At 43.1% G+C, this 21,201-nt stretch overlaps 2 long non-coding RNA genes across 2 annotated transcripts; both read right to left on the reverse strand.

Moving 5' to 3' along the window:
• Positions 1-6,313: 6,313 nt before the first annotated feature.
• On the reverse strand, positions 6,314-16,682 carry LOC102555600 (uncharacterized). Its single transcript, XR_005502280.2, has 3 exons — positions 13,326-16,682; positions 12,979-13,143; positions 6,314-6,558 (listed from the first exon to the last, which is right to left on the reverse strand). It is a non-coding gene; the product is annotated as an uncharacterized LOC102555600 (long non-coding RNA).
• Positions 9,505-12,967, reverse strand: LOC103691844 (uncharacterized). The gene is made up of 2 exons (XR_591575.3): positions 10,228-12,967; positions 9,505-9,940 (listed from the first exon to the last, which is right to left on the reverse strand). It is a non-coding gene; the product is annotated as an uncharacterized LOC103691844 (long non-coding RNA).
• Positions 16,683-21,201: the final 4,519 nt, after the last annotated feature.

The raw sequence follows: 21,201 nt of genomic DNA on the forward strand, positions 1-21,201 counted from the left end.
TTTCCTGAGGGATTGAATAAAAGAACACGATATTTCAAGCTCACAAAGGGGAAAAAGATAAGGGGAAAGTGGCAAGCTAAAAAGTCCATTGTGTGTTATCTCTGTTATTTTAGAATTAAATATGTGTGGTGGGCTGGGGTCACAGTTCATGCCAGCCTAGTGAGGAACCCTTGCCCTAACCCTGTAGCCTTGCATTTCGCAGTTGTGGCAGAACTTTCCCAGCAGTTTTCAGCCCTCAGCTGAATTGAAGAACCACCGAACTAAGCAAGGTCGTATTGACAGGGGATGGGGTGGAGGACCCATGTTCTGGACCTGATTGAGTGTTTGCCTAGCATGTGTGAGGCTCAACCCAACTGTATGCATGCTCACACACACACACACACACACACACACACACACACACACACACAGCAGGCAAGGGGGGGTGGCAGGGGGAGATCTGGAATCCTTGGGACATCTAGAAATGTTACAGTCCATCACAACAAAACAAAACAACAACAACAACAACAACAACAACAAAAACAGCAATGGAAGAAACAATGAGGAGGAACTCCCTAGGGACCATTCTCCCCATGTAGCAGGACAGTCCTATCACGAAAGGTGAAGTCACAGGCCCTAGCAGAAGCCCATCGCTGTTGCCAAAGGAACATGTCAAACTGTCTTGCAAATATTTGTGTCCACAGGGAGATGCAGAGACTCGTACCTGGTCGAAGAGCTGAGAATGTACAGCTATTGAGTGTGCTCAGCCTTAAATGGAGCATTTACAGCAACCCAGCACCAACCCCACCCTCATGGCTTGAGGAAGAAAGAGCAGAAAACACGTAAAAGCAGGAGGATACAGAGGAGTGCTGTGAAATATCATCTGGACGAGACATGCCCACTGCACTCAGGAACTCACAGCAGTTGTGGTCATCTGCACAAGATCTACACGAGATCAAGACAATCAAAGCTCCGGCGCAGATAGGGAAAGGTCTCATGAGGCTCTATTCCTTGCTGAGGAGCTTCTGGAGAAATTTGGGGAGGTGGTCTTTGGGAGGAAAATAGGGGTTGATATGATCAAGATACAATGTATATGTGAAATTATTGAAAAATAAATAAAAATATTTTTAAATGAAAACAACAAACCACAAAAAAAAAATTACAAGCAAATGAAAAGCATAATGACAACAGGCCCTGGTAACCAGATGTATCCATTTCTACCTTTAGGGTCAAGAACAGCAGAGACCCCACGGGTGTGTTCAGTGAATGCTCCTGATCCATGCTTGGTAGAGTCCAGAACATATGCCATCTTCCTCTCTTCTTTCTCTTCTTTCTCCTTATCTTCTCTTGACACATATTTTCATGTAGTCCAAGCTAGCCTCAAACTCTTAAGTAGCCAAGAATGTCCTTGAACTATTTTTTTTTTTGAGACGGGGTCTTTCTACGCTGGCCTAGCTGGCCTGGAACTCCCTATATAGCCCAAGCAGGCCTCAAACTCTGCCTGCCTCTGCCGCCAGAATGCTGGGATTAAAAGTGTGAACCACCACAGTGAGCTTGAACTTTTTTCTAAGAGAATTACACAGTGTGTGTATGTATGTGTGTGTAATGTGGCGGGGGTGTGCGTGTAAGTCGTCAGAGGGTCTGCATCAGGTGTCTCCCTGGATGGCTACTTTTTCTTTGAGATAGTCTCCTACTGAGCCAGTCATTCACCAGTGCTAAACTGTCATGGCAGCTCCTTCTGAGACTTCACTTGCTCCTTCCCATCCCATATGTCCGTTGTCCCACACTAGTGTTACAGACATGCATACCTGGCATCTTCATATGGGTGCTGGGAATCTGAACTCAGGTCTTCCTATTGGCTGGGAATCTGAACTCAGGTCTTCCTATTGGCCCAGCCAGCATTTTACCAACCGAACCATCCCTCTAGCCTGACCTTGAACCCCTTCTTATTGTTGTTTGGGAAGGTTGGAGTTTCACTTTGTTTTGTTTTTGAGACAAGGTTTATCTGTGTATCTGGCCAGAATCTCACAGAGGTCTCCCTGCCTCTATCTCCCAAGTTCTGTGATTGATGGCATCAACCACCACACCCAGCTTCTGACACTGAACTCTTGTTCCTGTTGCCTCCACCTCCCAGATGCTAAGATGTGTTCTGCCATGCCCTTAACGCAGTGCTAGTAATCAGGGCCTAGGGCTTCATGTATGCAAGGCTAGCACTCTACTAAACTAAGCTACACCCCCAACCCCCACTCCACATCATATCTTATCAAATGTTCTTAATTGACAGTCTTTCCCTTTCGGCCAGCTTACATCAATCCCTGGGACCCACATTGTTTTAACAGGAGCTGTACACCTAATTTGAACCCCTTATGTATATCAATGGCTCATTGTACCAGCTACAATTAATACCCTTGGAGTTAGCAAAATTGAAGGACCGATTGCAAGAGTCCCTCCTCACTCCTTTCTCAAGGATAGTCCCTAACCAGCCATCATTATCTTGGGCCTTCGTTAGAAGGAATGGGGATACAGCTCAGTGGTAGAGGATGTGCTTAGCAATGTCCTGGTTTAAACTCCACCCTCTCAAATACACACACACTCATTATCTCACAGACCATGTGCAATTCCTGCTCCTCCCTGATTGGCAGGCTTCGGTTCCCTCCAAGACCACAGGATTATCCAAACAAGCCAACCACATCCTTCCGAAGGGAGCAAAGGGCATCCCACCCTCTTGTTACAACACTTGCCTTCTGCAGCCCCTTACAATTCGCTCTTCCTGAGCGCGACCCGCTCTGGCCCTGTGTGGACGAGTCCCTCAGAGTGAGCACAAGTAACTGATAAACTGCTGTTGGCTCTCATTCATCCAGGAGCAACGGTTGTGCTATACTTGTCACTCACTATCACAGGAAGACAAGGAGCTCTCTCTCCAACAGGGTGCATAGGAAAGAAGTAATTGAAGCAACCAGTTCAATTTCTTTTAAAATTTTATTTTATATGCATGAGTTTTCGTTTACACACATTTTCTGGGTATGCATTCAATGCCTTTAATCGCCACACGAGGAAGACAGAGACAGACAGGTGTCTGTGGTTTGAGGCCAGTCTGGCCAGTTCCAGGCCAACGAGAGCTACACAGTAAGACTGTGCATCAGAAGCAAACACGAAAAATCATGTGAATTTGAGAAACTAAAAAATCCTAAGAGAGAATTCATCTTCCCCAGGGATGAGCCCAAGTGTTCAACACTGATATCATACACTCACAAGCAACACTAACTGGACTTAGCAGGTTGTATTTATATATTTGTGAGTTTATATACATAAATAACAACAATTAAATATAAAGAGGCTATAAATCTGGGGGAAAGGGAAGAATTGGAGGGAAGGATAGAAAGAATATAAATGTGTGTGTGTGTGTGTGTGTGTGTGTGTGTGTGTGTGTGTGTGTGTGTGTTTTGAGGTTTTTTTGTTTTTGAAATAGGGTTTCTCTGTGCTGGCTGACCTGGAACTAGTTCTTATAGACCAGGCTGGCCTTAAACTTGGAGATCTGCCTTCCTCTGCCTCTCGGAGCTACATACCACCACTGCCTGACTGTTTTGTTTTGTTTTCTTTTTAATGTGAATTTAGGGGGAGCTGGAGAGGTGGCTCAGCAGCTGGGAGCTCTAGCTACTCTTCAGAGGACCCAGGTTCAATTCCCAGCACCTACATGGCAGCTTACAACTGTCTGTAACTACTGTTTTAGGAGATCTCACACTGCCACACAAGATATACATGCAGCCAAACACCACTGTACATAATATATAAATATATAAATAAATGTGACTGTGGGGGCCCGAGAAATGTCTCAGCAGTTGAGATGTACTGTTCCTGGAAGAGGCTTGAGTTTGTTTCCCAGAACCCATGTTGAGCAGCTCACAACTCCTGTAACACCAGCTTCAGGAGAATCTCAGACCTCTGACCCTTGTTTGAACCTTTGCACACACTGTCTGTACTGGCTGGTTTTGTGTGTCAACTTAACACAAGCTGTAGTTATCACAGAGAAAGGAGCCTCCCTTGAGGAAAAGCCTCCATGAGATCCAGCTGTAAGGTACTTTCTCAACTAGTGATCAAGGGTAGGAGGGCCCATTGTGGGTGGTGCTGTCCCTAGGCTGGTGGTCCTGGGTTCTATAAGAGAGCAAGCTGAGCAAGCCAGGCGAAGCAAGTCAATAAGTAACATCTCTCCATGGCTTCTGCATCAGCTCCTGCCTCCAGGTTCCTACCCTATGTGAGTTCCAGTCCTGACTTCCTTTGGTGATGAACAGCAATGTGAAAGTGTAAGCTGAATAAACCCTTTCCTCCCCAACTTCTTCTTGATCATGATGTTTGTGTAGGAATAGAAACCCTAACACAAACACACCCACACACACCATAAAGAACACAAAATTTAGGACTCTGACAGACATAGGTTGAAAGTCTTACTTTGCCATTTACTAGGTGTACACTGTACTAAGCCTTTCACATCTATAGCATTTTTAAAAAATTGTTTTATGTTCATGAGTGTTTTGCCTGTGAGTGTGTATGTTTGTCATGTATGTTCACCATACCCATGCTTGGTGCCCACAGAGGACAGAGTAATGGATATTTGGGAGCCACCATGTGGGTGCTAGAAACAAAACTGGGATCTCTGACAGAAGAACCAGTGTTAACTTGAGCCCTCTCTTGGGGCCTATAACTCTGTACTTTCTACAGATGTAAAACAAAGTTAATCACATTTATCACCTCAAAAGGTTGTCATAAGTATTCAGTGTTGTGATGGTCTATGCTCCCTAGTAGCACAGAACCCCGCAGAGGTGGGGTTCAGTGAAAGTAGATTTACTGCCTTCTCCTAAGGAATCTTAAAGTGGCCTTGCCCGAAGAATCTGAAAGGATTAATCAGCACTGGCCTCCGGGAAAGTCTGACGGGCAGACAGATTTTTAAATATAGGTGCATCAAAAATGGTAGGGCCCATAGTAGCCACATATGTGACCCCCGTAAAGGATTCTTGTGAGAATCAAATGAGTCCAGGTATGCCAACCACTCAGCACAGTGCGAGCACCCAGGGATCACTATGTAAGTACGAGCTGTGACCATCGTATACTGGTATTATCTGTGTTCTCATAGGCTCTTATAGGCATTCGGTCTCATCAGTATCCACTCGGACTAGATTTTGCGTTTGTGATTTTTAAATACTTTTGTGCCCATTAGTCACCAGACCTGACTATATAATGAGGTTCTACTGTAATGTTGCATCTAAAAAATTTTTAATTAAAAGAAATCTTGCCTACTAGATTCTTTCTACTAGAAAATGTGTCCTGTCATTTTTGGAGGATACGTGTAAGATTCCCTTCCAGTTTCCACTAAGGTTTGAAACATTTTGGGTCACGAGCTGTCACTCTTGTCATGTGGCCAAATGGTGCTTAGGAGTTTGTATCTGACACCTTATAAGTTTGCTTTTTTCCTTTTTTTAAAATCAGGTTTGTTTTTCAAACTATATTAAACCTTTAAGATGGAAAAAAATCTGATGTGCATACGTCCACATATGTGCATATGCCTATGTACCGGGTGTGTGAAGGTCAGAGGTTAGCACCAAGCTTCTTCCTCGTTTCTCTACCTTCTTTTGAGATGGGGTCTCTCTGAAACTGAAGCTCACTTGCTTGGTTATACTGGCTGTCCAAGTCCCATAATCCTCCTGTCTCTGCTGCCTCAGCTTTGAAACTACGAGCATACACCACCTCGCTGCCTCTTCGTATGGGAGCCTGGGATTGACCTCAGGTCCTTCTGTCCTATGTGTTTTACTGCCTGGCATCAGTTACTGCAGCTCCGGAGTGATCCAGACCTCAGGCCCCCACTGGCCCCTGCACTTTGCTTTTGCGCCCTTGCCTTTGTTCTCATTTTGAGACAGGGTGTCACTATGCAGCCTACGTTGGCCTTGAATCCATGCTCCTCCTGCCTCTGCCTCCCAAGCACTAGGATTTCAGGCATGGACTGTCATGTCTGTCTGTTTGCTGGTATTTAAAGGAAAATCTCCTCAGGTGACACTCTCAAGGGACTTCACTGTTCGTGGTAACTGGTCTCACTGTCAACAGTTGCTGAGCCTTCGAAAGGACCTGTCCTGCATCTGGACAGAGAAACAGTGAGAAATTTGGAGGAGCTCCTGTGTGTCTAGGTTCTCTGTAGATACTTCAGCACAGAATTAGGTGTGAACTGTGTGCACTTTGGAAAGGAATGAGCTGGCCTCTGTAAAGCCAAGTAAGTGCCGCATTGTTCTGTGAGTCCAATTCCTGTTCCCTGAGGTTGTTTGGGGCTGGACTGACCTTCTGAACTGGATTTCTTTTCAGATGGGTGTATTTTTCCTTATTGCAAATTTCCTCCAATTCATCAGCAGAAATTATAGCCACTTTTCTGGGAGCTTATGACCCTGGTTTGGACAGCTTATGAACCTCCCTTTCAACAGCGCCTTTTTCACATTCTTGGTGGCACCGCTGCCCTCCTCTGCGATGTCACTTGAGCCCTCTACCACCATTTCTGTGCCCTTCCGCTGTGGACTACTTCCTTGGGGTCACTGTGTTCTCCTGTAGGGAAACCAAAACAAACAAACAACTTGAGGTATTAGCTTTACCGTTCATGAACAACCCCTGGACCTTTTGATTTGAGTGCAAGTCACACTACACTGCTGTATTTCCCACCCCATAAGGATTGCCACGGCATCTCACACAATCTACATCGCATGAGTTTTGTTTCTTTGAGATGAGTCTCATATAGACCAGGCTTGACCTTGAACTCCTGATCCTCTGGTCTCCACCTCCCACGAGGATTGCATTCAGATAGGCATTAGCAAGCCCAGATTTCATCCTGGGTAATATGGGTCAGGGTCAGGTCTCTTATAAAAGAAACTAATTGCTACTTTAGACAACTAACTTCTTTCTAGATTTTCCTAACCACCCTTTATAATCATTCATTTATCTGTTTCACCTAAGCCCAATTACAGAGGTGTAAACACTGCAGCAATGAATTAAACATGAAAAGCAGGCAACGAAGTATAAAAACAAGATCCAAGCCTGGTGGTGGGGTATGCCTTTAGTCCCAACACTAGGGAGGCAGAGGCAGGCAGGTCTACAGGAGTTCAAAACCAGCCTGGTCTACAAAGTGAATTCCAAGACACCCAGGGCTACACAAAGAAACTGTCTCAAACAAAATGGGAGCGGGGGGGGGGGCGGTGGGGGGGACTCAAGTCAGGAAGTCTGTGTCTAAAAGGTAGTTCAGCTGGTAAAGTGCTCACCTAGCGTGCAGAAGCCCTGGGTTTAACCCTCCATACCCCATAAAATAGGCATGGTGATGTATGTGTAATCTCAACAGTCTGGGGTACTAAGATTTCAAAGCCGCACCAGACGTAATCCCAGCTAAGCAACACACTCTCCAATTTGAGACTTAGCATGGTTACATACAGAATTCTAGACCAGCTTGGAACAATTTATCAAAATCATGTTGTTGTTGTTGTTGTTGTTGTTGTTGTTGTTGTTGTTGTTGTTGTTTTTAAAGCCTCAAGTCCATGAGGTAACTTAGCAGGCAAAAGCACTAGCAAACCCACAGCAAAAAGAGGACCAATTCCCCAAAGTTGTCCTCTGGCCTCTACACATACACACACACACTGAAGAATGTGCACGCCCTTACTCACACACATATATATAGTACACATACAATGATAATATTTTCTAAAAAGCAAAAGTCATTCCTGCCAGAAATGGTGGTGTACACTTTTGATCCCAATACTTGGGAGGCAGAGGCAGGTGGACCTCTATAAGTTCAAGGCAAGCCTAGTCTACAGAGTGAGTTCCAGGACAGCCTATCTTCATTAGGTTTCTATTCCTGCACAAACATCATGACCAAGAAGCAAGTTGGGGAGGAAAGGGTTTATTCAGCTTACACTTCCACATTGCTGTTCATCACCAAAGGAAGTCAGGACTGGAACTCAAGCAGGTCAGGAAGCAGGAGCTGATGCAGAGGCCATGGGGGGATGTTACTTACTGGCTTGCCTCCCCTGGCTTGCTCAGCTTGCTTTCTTATAGAACTCAGGACTACCAGCCCAGGGACAGCCCCATCCACAATGGGCTAGGCAATCCCCCCTTGATCATTAGTTGAGAAAATGCCTTACAGTTGGGTCTCATGGAGGCTTTTCCTCAACTGAGGCTCCTTTCTCTGTGATAACTCCAGCTTGTGTCAAGTTGACACACAAAACTAGCCAGTACACAGCCCAAGGCTATTTCACTTAGAAACCCTGTCTCAAAACACACACACACACACACACACACACACACACACACACACACACACACACACACCACACCACACACACACACACATTTCTGACCTGTGTATGTAGAAGCTTGTCTAATTAGCATATGTGACTCCTGAGGCTCAATGCCCAGTACTTTAAAAAATGTCCATTACCCTAAAATTCCTGAATGTTCTACTCTGTCCCTCCCTCCCTCCCCTAAGCCCTGGGGTTTTTTGGTTTGTTTTTTTTTTTTTTTTTTTTAGCCTAGAATGACATTCAGTTAGAGTGTGCTGAACATTCTGGCCTAGCAAAGACTACAGTGTTGGATCACAGTGTGGATAGATTTCTTCTATCCACTATCAAATCTCAAATCCCATCTTTCTCACTGAAACCTAACTTAACTCCTTCCCATCGTGGCCTTCAGTTTAAATCTCATGATGCAATCCAGGATGCACTGTTTCCAACTTGAGTGGAAAAAAAATTCAGTTTAGCAGAGAAAATAAATTTCTATCAGCAAACTCAGAGGGAAGAGGTCTTTACCTGTGAACCATCACACTGGCCTTACACTTTTTTTAAATAAAAAGATTTTCAAAAGTCTGTTACCAATTTTAGAAATTTCAAAAAAACAAACTAAGATGTTCAAAATTGTGTTACTAAAAATAGGTTTGACCCTTGGTATTTGTGTAATGAATCCGCCAGAGCAGAGAAGGTTTCACCCACTGAAGATACAGTGGGGCTAACTCATCTGCAGTCTTTCATTTAATTGGTTAAACGCTTCCAGATGGAGAACACTGGAAGCGGAATAATGGCTCTGAGCCCTTGGAATTGCCAGTAAGTGCAACAATATGTTACATGTAACAAGAAGTGTCCTTTGTCTTTCCCTTCACCTAGCAAACGAGGAAGTCAGCACTTGGAAATAGCTTTCTGGTTTGGCCACTGAGAAAGATCAGCTCTCATTTTATCCTGTCCAGTGCTTGCTCTTCCCCTCAATAAGCACTAGAGATAAAAATCAGGCAGACCCTGCCCTCGTAGAGCAAAATGTCACAAATGTCACAGGGGTTGCCTGTCTCGAATGGCATATGGTAGAGGCCGGATAATAATCTGTTGGGTCAATGGAGTAAATGAAGAAGGAGTTACATTCATAAAGCTCAGAGCAGAAGAGGGAGCATGGGCCCTCCAGCTGTGGGCAAGAGAACTTTACCAGGCAAGAGTGAGTAAGAATTCCAGATGCAGAAAACGGTGCTTACAGAGATCGTACCATGTATTTAGACAAGAGCTAGTAATTGGGTGTGGCTACAGAGTGATGTGTGTATGGTAGAAAGTGGGGAGGCCACAAAGACAGGGTGTGGGTTCACATGAGGGGACCCTGGAAGCCAGCTCTGTTTAGGTTTGATCCTTTAGCGTGTGGTCGTCTTAGCGAGAGATAACACAAGCCATAGCCTCCTCGGATGCATGGAGGGAGAAAGGGAAGGTGGCAGGGAAGGCGAAATGCCTCACTGGTGCCAAGCACTGATTTAGATCCTCTGCAGATGTATGGCAAGCCTCATTTAATCCCGTACTGTTCCCACTGGCCGCATAATGTCGCCTTTGTTTTCAGAGGAGGAAACTCGTATTACTTGTGCAGTTGTCCTCAGATCATACAGCTCATAACAGACATGGCTGGGATTTGAAACTCGTTACTAAAAAAAAAAAAAAAAAAAAAAAAAAAAAAAAAAAAAAAAAAAATCTCGTTAGAGAATAGAAATCCCACCGAACTTGTACGTGACTAGCGGGAAATACACAGCGGAGGGTTGGAGAAAGTGAGTGAGTGATTAAGGAAGGCAAAGCGGCAGTGCACAAAAGGATATTTACAGCGAGGGAGCTGCGGCAGAGGAAGTGGAAAGATAATCATAGAAAACCACAACACGTGTTTTTTAAATGCAAAGCCCCAGGGAAGAGAGAGCCAGGATATGACTCTGCCGCTCACACAGGCATCCTTAGCATTTGGTATCACTACTCTTCTTCTTCTTCTTCTTCTTCTTCTTCTTCTTCTTCTTCTTCTTCTTCTTCTTCTTCTTCTTCTTCTTCTTCTTCTTCTTCTTCTGCGGCTGCTGCTGCTGCTGCTGCTGCTGCTGCTGCTGCTTCTCCTTCTTCTTCTTCTTGACTTTGTTGAGAGTAACAAAGACCCAGCTCATGATCTTGCAAGTTCAATGCTCTAATCAGAAACAGATGGTGCCCAGTTTCCTAGAAACTGCAGAATTCTGAGGACAACACCCACTCTGCCCCACACCACTGATTTCGGTTCCTTCATAGACAGTGACACAAGGCTACACGATGTGCTTGCTTAGCACTGCACTGGAACACCTGTCCTCCTAGCGAGGCCATCTTTTAAAGGTTACTTTTTCCAGGGCAGCAAGCTGGCTCAGGGAGTAAAGGTTCCTGCTGGCAAATTTGACAACTAAGTTCCATCCTTGGGAACTACATGCTGGAAGGACAAAACCAACTCCCATAGCTGTCCACTAACCTGTTCGTGTATGTAGGGTTATACATGTGTACACGTGCACAGAAATATGTTTTAAAAGTTCTCCATGCCAGTGTATGTCTTTCTAATTTCAAAAATAATTCCTAAGCTGAGCATGATAGCAGGCACTTTTAGTTCTAGCACTTGGGAAGCAGAGGCAGGAGAATGTCTGTGGGTTCAGGCCAACCTGGACTACATAGCAAGTTCTTCAACAGCAAAACTTATGTAATAAGACCGCTGTGTCCAAATAAACAAGAAAATAAAAATATTTTAAATCCTTTTTATTGTTAAATACTAAATATCACTGGGTATGTAGCTCAGTGTAGAGGCCATTCCAAAACAAGGAAAATTCAAGAAACTCTCACTGACTTGAGGAACCTAAGGATACATATCTGGGCACCACATGTAACTGAGTATTGTGGATAGAATCCTGGAACAAAAACGACCATTATGTTAAAAAGTATACAAGGTCCAGTGAGATGGCTCAATGGGCAAAAACACTTGTGCAAACCTAACAAAATGAGTTCAATCCCCAGAAACCAAAGCACAAGGAGAAAACTGACTCCTAAAAGTTGTTCTCCAACCTTGGCATGCACACACATACACACACACACACACACACACACACACACACACACACACACACATGAACGTCAGTTTTGAGGGTGAATGCTTGTAATTCTAGTATTCCAGAGGTGACTCAAGGCTAGCCTAGGCTAAACACAGAGAGACTGTGACTTGGGGTGGGAAGAAAAGAAAGAGAAAGTATACTTGGAGGAAGTATACTGGAAAGTTTTATGTTAACTTAACACGGGGCCAAAGACATCTGAGAGGAAGGAATCTCAATTAACAAAATGTCTCTAATAAAGATCTGACTGTAGGTAGCTGGGCATGGTAGTGCACACCTTTAATACCAGGCATTTGGGAGGCAGAGGCAAGCATAACTCTGTGAGTTCAAGACCAACTTTGTCTACATAGTGAGTTCCAGGACAATCAGAGAAAAATAGTGAGACACTGTCTCAAAACAAAAACAACAAACAAAAAACATCTGCTCTAGGTCATTTAATTAATAGTGATTGATGGGGGAGGGCACAGCCCACCTCGGGTGATGCCATTCCTGGGCTGGTGGTCCTGAAGAAAGCAGGCTGAGCAAGTCATGAGGAACAAGCCAGTAAGCAGCACCCTCCATGGCCTCTGCATCAGCTCCTGCCTCCAGGTTCCTGCCTGTCAGCATTCCTGCCCTGACTTCCTCTGATGATGAACAGTGGGGATGAAACAGAAGCCAAACAAACCCTTTCCTCCCCAGGTTGCTTTGGTCACGGTGTTTCAGCATCGCGATAGTAACCCTAACTGGGATAGAGCTTGTTTTAGAGACAAGGTCTTGCCATCTACATAGCTCTGGTTAGCCTAGAATTCAGAATTTAGACCAGGCTAGCCTCAAACTCATAGAGATCTGCCTGCCTCTGCCTCCTGAGTTCTGGGAATAAAGAAATGTGCCTCCTCACCACACTAAGTATGCGCTTAAGTTAATAGTACGTTAACAGCGGTTCATTCATTTTGACAATTACTGATATCTGTCAATCACAGCAAAGTAAAGGTTTACTTACAAAATGAACCTCTGTGTCTACAAAACAATGCCTCTGACTGTTTCTTTGAAATAAAACCCTGAGGATGAGATGTCTTAGTCAAACTACGGAAACATTTTTCTCCACCAGACAATATTCATTTTTAAAGTATTATTGTAATGAGATGTGTATCTACGTTAGTTTATGTACACCGCATATATGTAGGAGCCCAAGGAAGCCAGAAGAGGACATTGTCTCCCCATAGAACTGGTGTTATAGCAGTTCTGGGCTGCCATGTAGGTGCTGGGAACTAAGCCTGGATCCTGTGCAGAACAGTGAGTGGTTTAACATCTAAGCCTTCTCTTTAGCCTTTGTTTCTAAGTATGTTTTGAAAATGGGTTCAGACCCAGCTAAGGATAGTTTGGGTAAATACATAGCAAAGCCTTTTACCATCTCTCAGCTATTTCTTGCCAATCAAGAAAATTCAGAGCTCATAGCTAGGCATCGTGGTACATGCCTGCAGTCCAATACTCTGGAGATGGAAACAGAAGGATCAGGAATTCAAGGTATTTAAAAGGTCATAATAACTTTGAGCTTCGCCTGGGCTACATGACACCTTGTCTCAAAGAAAGATCAGAATTTCAGCACTTACCTTCTGCTCTCCTCACAAGGATCTTGGAGAATCGAAGGAATATAGGAAGCTTCAGACATGAATGCCATCCGAGAAAAGGTCATTTGAATGAGAACAAAGAGAGCATTTTTCTGCCAAGTGGTCTCTCTTATCCCAAGAAAGTTCGTTTCCTTGCTTGTATGGTCTCTAGACAAGGAAAACACCAGACTTGGCATCAGTAAGGAAGACAAGGGCAATAGAAAGGAAGGGAGAGAATTGTTAGACTTCTTGGCTAGGTTTCAGAAACAAATACTTCCCGAGCCTGGCATTGTCAGGCCAGCATCGGGGCAAGCCCAAGAAGACAGACAAGGAACATTATCGTTACTGACTTGGCTCCACACGCTGTTACTCAGGAGAAATCGGTGCGTAAGCAGGGTCCTGGAGGGTGCTAGAGAAACATAACAATCACTGGGTGTGGACCTGTGGTTGCCAGGTCTGAAATTTCAGTTATATATATTTTGACTTATTTAATTTCCAGACATTCTTGCAGGAGTGACGAAGGCTAGCTAACACAAAACAAAAAGCCTAGGATTCAGAAGAGCTTTGTCCCTGACCTCCAGCCCAAGCCTCGACCCTGCTCAGGCTGCTGACACCAGGCTCCAGTGTATGAGGAAGCAGCTTATTTTATTTGCCTGGTGACTCTTTTGGCACCTGCATACAAATGAAACATGGCGGATAAAATAAGGAAGGAGTAATGCTTCTAAAAATTCTATTTTTAGGGGGCTGGAGAGATGGTTCGGCGGTTAAGAGCGCCCTACTGCTCTTCCAGAGGTTCTGAGTTCAATTACCAGCAACCACATGGTGGCTCACAACCATCTGTAAAGAGATCCAATGCCCTCTTCTGGTGTGTCTGAAGACAGCTACAGTGTACTTATATATAATAAATGAATAAATCTTTTAAAAAAATTCTATTTTTATGATTTGAACCTTTTTACCCTTTACCCTTTGAAGGAATGAGCAGAAAGGGTTTTTTTTGCTTTATTTTGTTTTGTTTTGTTTTTTGGCAGAGGAGGGCTTTGGTTTTCAAGACAGGGTTTCAATGTGTAGCCTTGGCTGTCCTAGAACTTGCTCTATAGACTAGGCTGGCCTTGAACTCACAAGAGATACACCTGCCTCTGCTTCCCAAATGCTGGGATTAAATGCATGTGTCACCCCCACCCAGAAAGCAGAGGGTTTTAAAAAACTTTCCAGAGCAGATGAGTAGAGAAAAATTACTAAACAGATTGGGAAATATCTCCACTGACATTTATTATCATTACTACTTTGCAGATTAAGACACGAGGGTATGACATGTTGGCACAGCAACAAAGAAATGACAACCCTGAAAGTGAGGATAGGTCAGGATGGGAACACTCTAATCCCCCACTCAGGAAGCAGAGGCAGGCAGGTCTGAGAGTTCAAGGCCAGCCTGGCCTACACAATAAGACCCAAGTCAGTCAGAGCTAAACAGTGAGACCCTGTCTCAAAGAAGAAAGAAAGAATAAAATAAAATGAAATGAAAGGAGACTATTTTAAAAATATTTTGTTTTTGAGGCGGGGTCTCATTGTGTAGAGTAGCCTCTTGCCTCTGACTGGTGCTGGGATTGCAGTTGTGCATAAAACTACCACCATACATTGATTGAAATAAAAAGTATTGTTGGACTCATCCTGGACTAGTAGCAAGATGAGAGAGAGAGAGAGAGAGAGAGAGAGAGAGAGAGAGAGAGAGAGAGAGAGAGAGGAGTTGTAAATGAGTTTTTTTTTCCTAAATTGCTCTTTTCTTTTTTTCTTTAAGATTTTTTTTTCTTTTTTTTTTTTTCCGGAGCTGGGGACCAAACCCAGGGCCTTGCGCTTGCTAGCCAAGTGCTCTACCGCTGAGCTAAATCCCCAACCCCAAGATTTTATTTTTTATATATGTGTATTTTGCCTGCATATGTGCATGTGCACCATGTGCGTGTCTGGTGCCCTTAGAAGTTAAAAGAGGGTGTCAATCCTCTAGAACTGGCATTACCAGTGGTAATTGGGAATTGACCCTGGGTACCACGACTAACTACTATTGCTCCATGCCTGTATGAATTTTTATCTTCCTTGGTTGGTTGGTTGGTTGGTTGACTGGCTGGTTTAATACAAGGTCTCTCACCTCATAGCCCTAGATAGCCTGAGTCTTGCTATATGGACCATACTTGTCTCAAACTCACAGAGATTTACCTGCCTCTGCCCCCCAAATGCTGAGATTAAAGAGTGAACCACTTTTCTCCAGTTGAATTGTTTTATGTGTCGGGGGTGGGGGTATGTGTGTGCAAGTTCACACATGTATCAAAATGATGTATGGACGTCAGAGAACACCTTTTTTTTTTTTTTTTGGTTCTTTTTTTCAGAGCTGGGGACCGAACCCAGGGCCTTGCACTTCCTAGGCAAGCGCTCTACCACTGAGCTAGATCCCCAACCCCAGAGAACACCTTTCTTGATTGGCTCTTCTTCCACCATGAATTCCCAAGATCAGACTCAGTTTATCTAGCCTGCACTGCAAGCATCCTCACCCATTGAGCTATCTCCCTGGTTACTTTTATTTTGTTCTTTGAGATCAATATTAGTCATAGTTCAGTAACTGCTTAGTTAATAACATTAAGGCTACCTATACATCTTCCTTCTTACTTAATTTTTACTTATTTATTTATTTACCTAATGATTTTTCAAGACAGAGTTTCTCTGTGTAGCCCGGACTGTCCTGGAACTTGATCTGTAGACCAAGCTGACCTGGAACTCAAGAGACCCGCCTTCCTTTCTTCTGGCGTGCTGGGATTAAAGGCGTGTGCCAGCACTGCCTGGCTCGAATCGTGCTTCTTGTTGGTGCTTTCGGCCTTACGTGCTACTCTCAAGAATGGATGGTAAATGCCTTACACTCAACTGATAGATCCTGTCTAACTTGGACACTCAATGAGAAAGGACTCCCAAAACTCACCAGAAAGGCAAACAAGGGTGGGAAAAACTACAAGGCTCCTGCCCCTCTAGGAAAGGCTTACACAAGTGCTTACGCTTTTATATGTCATCACTACATTAGTGTCAGGTCAATTTCCACATACACCAGAGCTGGCTTTGATAAGCAAAGCCATCTCAGGGAACTCAAGAAACATTTTTTTCCTGATTCTGTGGATTACATTATTATACCATATTTAAAACAAAACAAACAGAACAAACCAGGGTCTTATGTAGACCTTGCTGTCTTAGAACACACAATATAGACCAGGCTGGCCTTGAACTCAGAGAGATCCACCTGCCTCTACCTCCTGAGGGCTGCACCACTTTGTCCAGTCTACGTGAACTGATTTTGTAAATATGTAAAAGTAACATTCCAATATCCCTTGGACCCCTCCAACTCTCAGAAGTTCTTCTCCCACTTTTCTTCCTTAATAAATTCATGTTCACTCTGCTTACTCCAAAAATTAAAATAAATCAATTAATTGTGGAACAATGTGAAACATATTGAAATTTGTGGAAAATGTTATATGAAAAGTGAAAAAGAAGTCAGGACGAAAACAGAAGTGAAAGCAGTGACATACTTCATTTCTTCTACAATTTCTCTTTTTTAAAAGAAGTTCCCTTTGCAGGGTTATGCACTAGGGGTTTCCTGGGGAGAACTGAAAAACTCTAGACTCCATGTCAGAGCAGTTAGTGCACCTACAATGTCAGCCTGACTACTCCAACACGTAACTTTCTTTTTTTTTTTTTTTTTTTTTTTTTTTTATTAACTTGAGTATTTCTTATATACATTTCGAGTGTTATTCCCTTTCCCGGTTTCCGGGCAAACATCCCCCTCCCCCCTCCCCTTCCTTATGGGTGTTCCCCTCCCAACCCTCCCCCCATTGCCGCCCTCCCCCCATAGACTAGTTCACTGTGGGTTCAGTCTTAGCAGGACCCAGGGCTTCCCCTTCCACTGGTGCTCTTACTAGGATATTCATTGCTACCTATGGGGTCAGAGTCCAGGGTCAGTCCATGTATAGTCTTTAGGTAGTGGCTTAGTCCCTGGAAGCTCTGGTTGCTTGGCATTGTTGTACTTTTGGGGTCTCGAGCCCCTTCAAGCTCTTCCAGTTCTTTCTCTGATTCCTTCAATAGGGGACCTATTCTCAGTTCAGTGGTTTGCTGCTGGCATTCGCCTCTATATTTGCTGTATTCTGGCTGTGTCTCTCAGGAGCGATCTACATCCGGCTCCTGTCGGTCTGCACTTCTTTGCTTCATCCATCTTGTCTAATTGGGTGGCTGTATATGTATGGGCCACATGTGGGGCAGGCTCTGAATGGGTGTTCCTTCAGTCTCTGTTTTAATCTTTGCCTCTCCCTTCCCTGCCAAGGGTATTCTTTTTCCTCATTTAAAGAAGGAGTGAAGCATTCACATTTTGATCATCCGTCTTGAGTTTCGTTTGTTCTAGGGATCTAGGGTAATTCAAGCATTTGGGCTAATAGCCACTTATCGATGAGTGCATACCATGTATGTCTTTCTGTGATTGGGTTAGCTCACTCAGGATGATATTTTCCAGTTCCAACCATTTGCCTACGAATTTCATAAACTCGTTGTTTTTGATAGCTGAGTAATATTCCATTGTGTAGATGTACCACATTTTCTGTATCCATTCCTCTGTTGAAGGGCATCTGGGTTCTTTCCAGCTTCTGGCTATTATAAATAAGGCTGCGATGAACATAGTGGAGCACGTGTCTCTTTTATATGTTGAGGCATCTTTTGGGTATATGCCCAAGAGAGGTATAGCTGGATCCTCAGGCACTTCAATGTCCAATTTTCTGAGGAACCTCCAGACTGATTTCCAGAATGGTTGTACCAGTCTGCAACCCCACCAACAATGGAGGAGTGTTCCTCTTTCTCCACATCCTCGCCAGCATCTGCTGTCACCTGAGTTTTTGATCTTAGCCAATCGCACTGGTGTGAGGTGAAATCTCAGGGTTGTTTTGATTTGCATTTCCCTTATGACTAAAGATGTTGAACATTTCTTTAGGTGTTTCTCAGCCATTCGGCATTCCTCAGCTGTGAATTCTTTGTTTAGCTCTGAACCCCATTTTTTAGTAGGGTTATTTGTTTCCCTGCGGTCTAACTTCTTGAGTTCTTTGTATATTTTGGAAATAAGGCCTCTATCTGTTGTAGGATTGGTAAAGATCTTTTCCCAATCTGTTGGTTGCCGTTTTGTCCTAACCACAGTGTCCTTTGCCTTACAGAAGCTTTGCAGTTTTATGAGATCCCATTTGTCGATTCTTGATCTTAGAGCATAAGCCATTGGTGTTTTGTTCAGGAAATTTTTTCCAGTGCCCATGTGTTCCAGATGCTTCCCTAGTTTTTCTTCTATTAGTTTGAGTGTGTCTGGTTTGATGTGGAGGTCCTTGATCCACTTGGACTTAAGCTTTGTACAGGGTGATAAGGATGGATCAATCTGCATTCTTCTACATGTTGCCCTCCAGTTGAACCATTTGCTGAAAATACTATCTTTTTTCCATTGGATGGTTTTGGCTCCTTTGTCAAAAATCAAGTGACCATAGGTGTGTGGGTTCATTTCTGGGTCTTCAATTCTATTCCATTGGTCTATCTGTCTGTCTCTGTACCAATACCATGCAGTTTTTATCACTATTGCTCTGTAATACTGCTTGAGTTCAGGGATAGTGATTCCCCCTGAAGTCCTTTTATTGTTGAGGATAGCTTTAGCTATCCTAGGTTTTTTGTTATTCCAGATGAATTTGCAAATTGTTCTGTCTAACTCTTTGAAGAATTGGATTGGTATTTTGATGGGGATTGCATTGAATCTGTAGATTGCTTTTGGTAAAATGGCCATTTTTACCATATTAATCCTGCCAATCCATGAGCATGGGAGATCTTTCCATCTTCTGAGGTCTTCTTCAATTTCTTTCCTCAGTGTCTTGAAGTTCTTATTGTACAGATCTTTTACTTGCTTGGTTAAAGTCACACCGAGTTACTTTATATTATTTGGGTCTATTATGAAGGGTGTCGTTTCCCTAATTTCTTTCTCGGCTTGTTTCTCTTTTGTATAGAGGAAGGCAACTGATTTATTTGAGTTAATTTTATACCCAGCCACTTTGCTGAAGTTGTTTATCAGCTTTAGTAGTTCTCTGGTGGAACTTTTGGGATCACTTAAATATACTATCATGTCATCTGCAAATAGTGATATTTTGACCTCTTCTTTTCCGATCTGTATCCCTTTGATCTCCTTTTGTTGTCTGATTGCTCTGGCTAGAACTTCAAGAACTATATTGAATAAGTAGGGAGAGAGTGGGGAGCCTTGTCTAGTCCCTGATTTTACTGGGATTGCTTCAAGTTTCTCTCCATTTAGTTTAATGTTAGCAACTGGTTTGCTGTATATGGCTTTTACTATGTTTAGGTATGGGCCTTGAATTCCTATTCTTTCCAGGACTTTTATCATGAAGGGGTGTTGAATTTTGTCAAATGCTTTCTCAGCATCTAATGAAATGATCATGTGGTTCTGTTCTTTCAGTTTGTTTATATAATGGATCACGTTGATGGTTTTCCGTATATTAAACCATCCCTGCATGCCTGGGATGAAGCCTACTTGATCATGGTGGATGATTGTTTTGATGTGCTCTTGAATTCGGTTTGCCAGAATTTTATTGAGTATTTTTGCGTCGATATTCATAAGGGAAATTGGTCTGAAGTTCTCTTTCTTTGTTGTGTCTTTGTGTGGTTTAGGTATAAGAGTAATTGTGGCTTCATAGAAGGAATTCGGTAGGGCTCCATCTGTTTCAATTTTGTGGAATAGTTTGGATAATATTGGTATGAGGTCTTCTATGAAGGTTTGATAGAATTCTGCACTAAACCCGTCTGGACCTGGGCTCTTTTTGGTTGGGAGACCTTTAATGACTGCTTCTATTTCCTTAGGAGTTATGGGGTTGTTTAACTGGTTTATCTGTTCCTGATTTAACTTCGATACCTGGTATCTGTCTAGGAAATTGTCCATTTCCTGAAGATTTTCAAATTTTGTTGAATATAGGTTTTTATAGTAAGATCTGATGATTTTTTGAATTTCCTCCGAATCTGTAGTTATGTCTCCCTTTTCATTTCTGATTTTGTTAATTTGGACACACTCTCTGTGTCCTCTCGTTAGTCTGGCTAAGGGTTTATCTATCTTGTTGATTTTCTCAAAGAACCAACTTTTGGTTCTGTTGATTCTTTCTATGGTCCTTTTTGTTTCTACTTGGTTGATTTCAGCTCTGAGTTTGATTATTTCCTGCCTTCTACTCCTCCTGGGTGTATTTGCTTCTTTTTGTTCTAGAGCTTTTAGGTGTGCTGTCAAGCTGCTGACATATGCTCTTTCCTGTTTCTTTCTGCAGGCACTCAGCGCTATGAGTTTTCCTCTTAGCACAGCTTTCATTGTGTCCCATAAGTTTGAGTATGTTGTATCTTCATTTTCATTAAATTCTAAAAAGTTTTTAATTTCTTTCTTTATTTCTTCCTTGACCAGGTTATCATTGAGTAGAGCATTGTTCAATTTCCACGTATATGTGGGCATTCTTCCCTTATTGTTATTGAAGACCAGTTTTAGGCCGTGGTGGTCCGATAGCACGCATGGGATTATTTCTATCTTTCTGTACCTGTTGAGGCCCGTTTTTTGACCAATTATATGGTCAATTTTGGAGAAAGTACCATGAGGAGCTGAGAAGAAGGTATATCCTTTTGCTTTAGGATAGAATGTTCTATAAATATCCGTTAAGTCCATTTGGCTCATGACTTCTCTAAGTCTGTCTACATCACTGTTTAATTTCTGTTTCCATGATCTGTCCATTGATGAGAGTGGGGTGTTGAAATCTCCCACTATTATTGTGTGAGGTGCAATGTGTGTTTTGAGCTTTAGTAAGGTTTCTTTTACATATGTAGGTGCCCTTGTATTTGGGGCATAGATATTTAGGATTGAGAGTTCATCTTGGTTGATTTTTCCTTTGATGAATATGAAGTGTCCTTCCTTATCTTTTTTGATGACTTTTAGTTGGAAATTGATTTTATTTGATATTAGAATGGCTACTCCAGCTTGCTTCTTCTGACCATTTGCTTGGAAAGTTGTTTTCCAGCCTTTCACTCTGAGGTAGTGTCTGTCTTTGTCTCTGAGGTGTGTTTCCTGTAGGCAGCAGAATGCAGGGTCCTCGTTGCGTATCCAGTTTGTTAATCTATGTCTTTTTATTGGGGAGTTGAGGCCATTGA

The sequence above is a fragment of the Rattus norvegicus genome, chromosome 3 (genome assembly GCF_036323735.1).
Source record: "Rattus norvegicus strain BN/NHsdMcwi chromosome 3, GRCr8, whole genome shotgun sequence".
NCBI classification, from domain to species: Eukaryota; Metazoa; Chordata; class Mammalia; order Rodentia; family Muridae; genus Rattus; species Rattus norvegicus.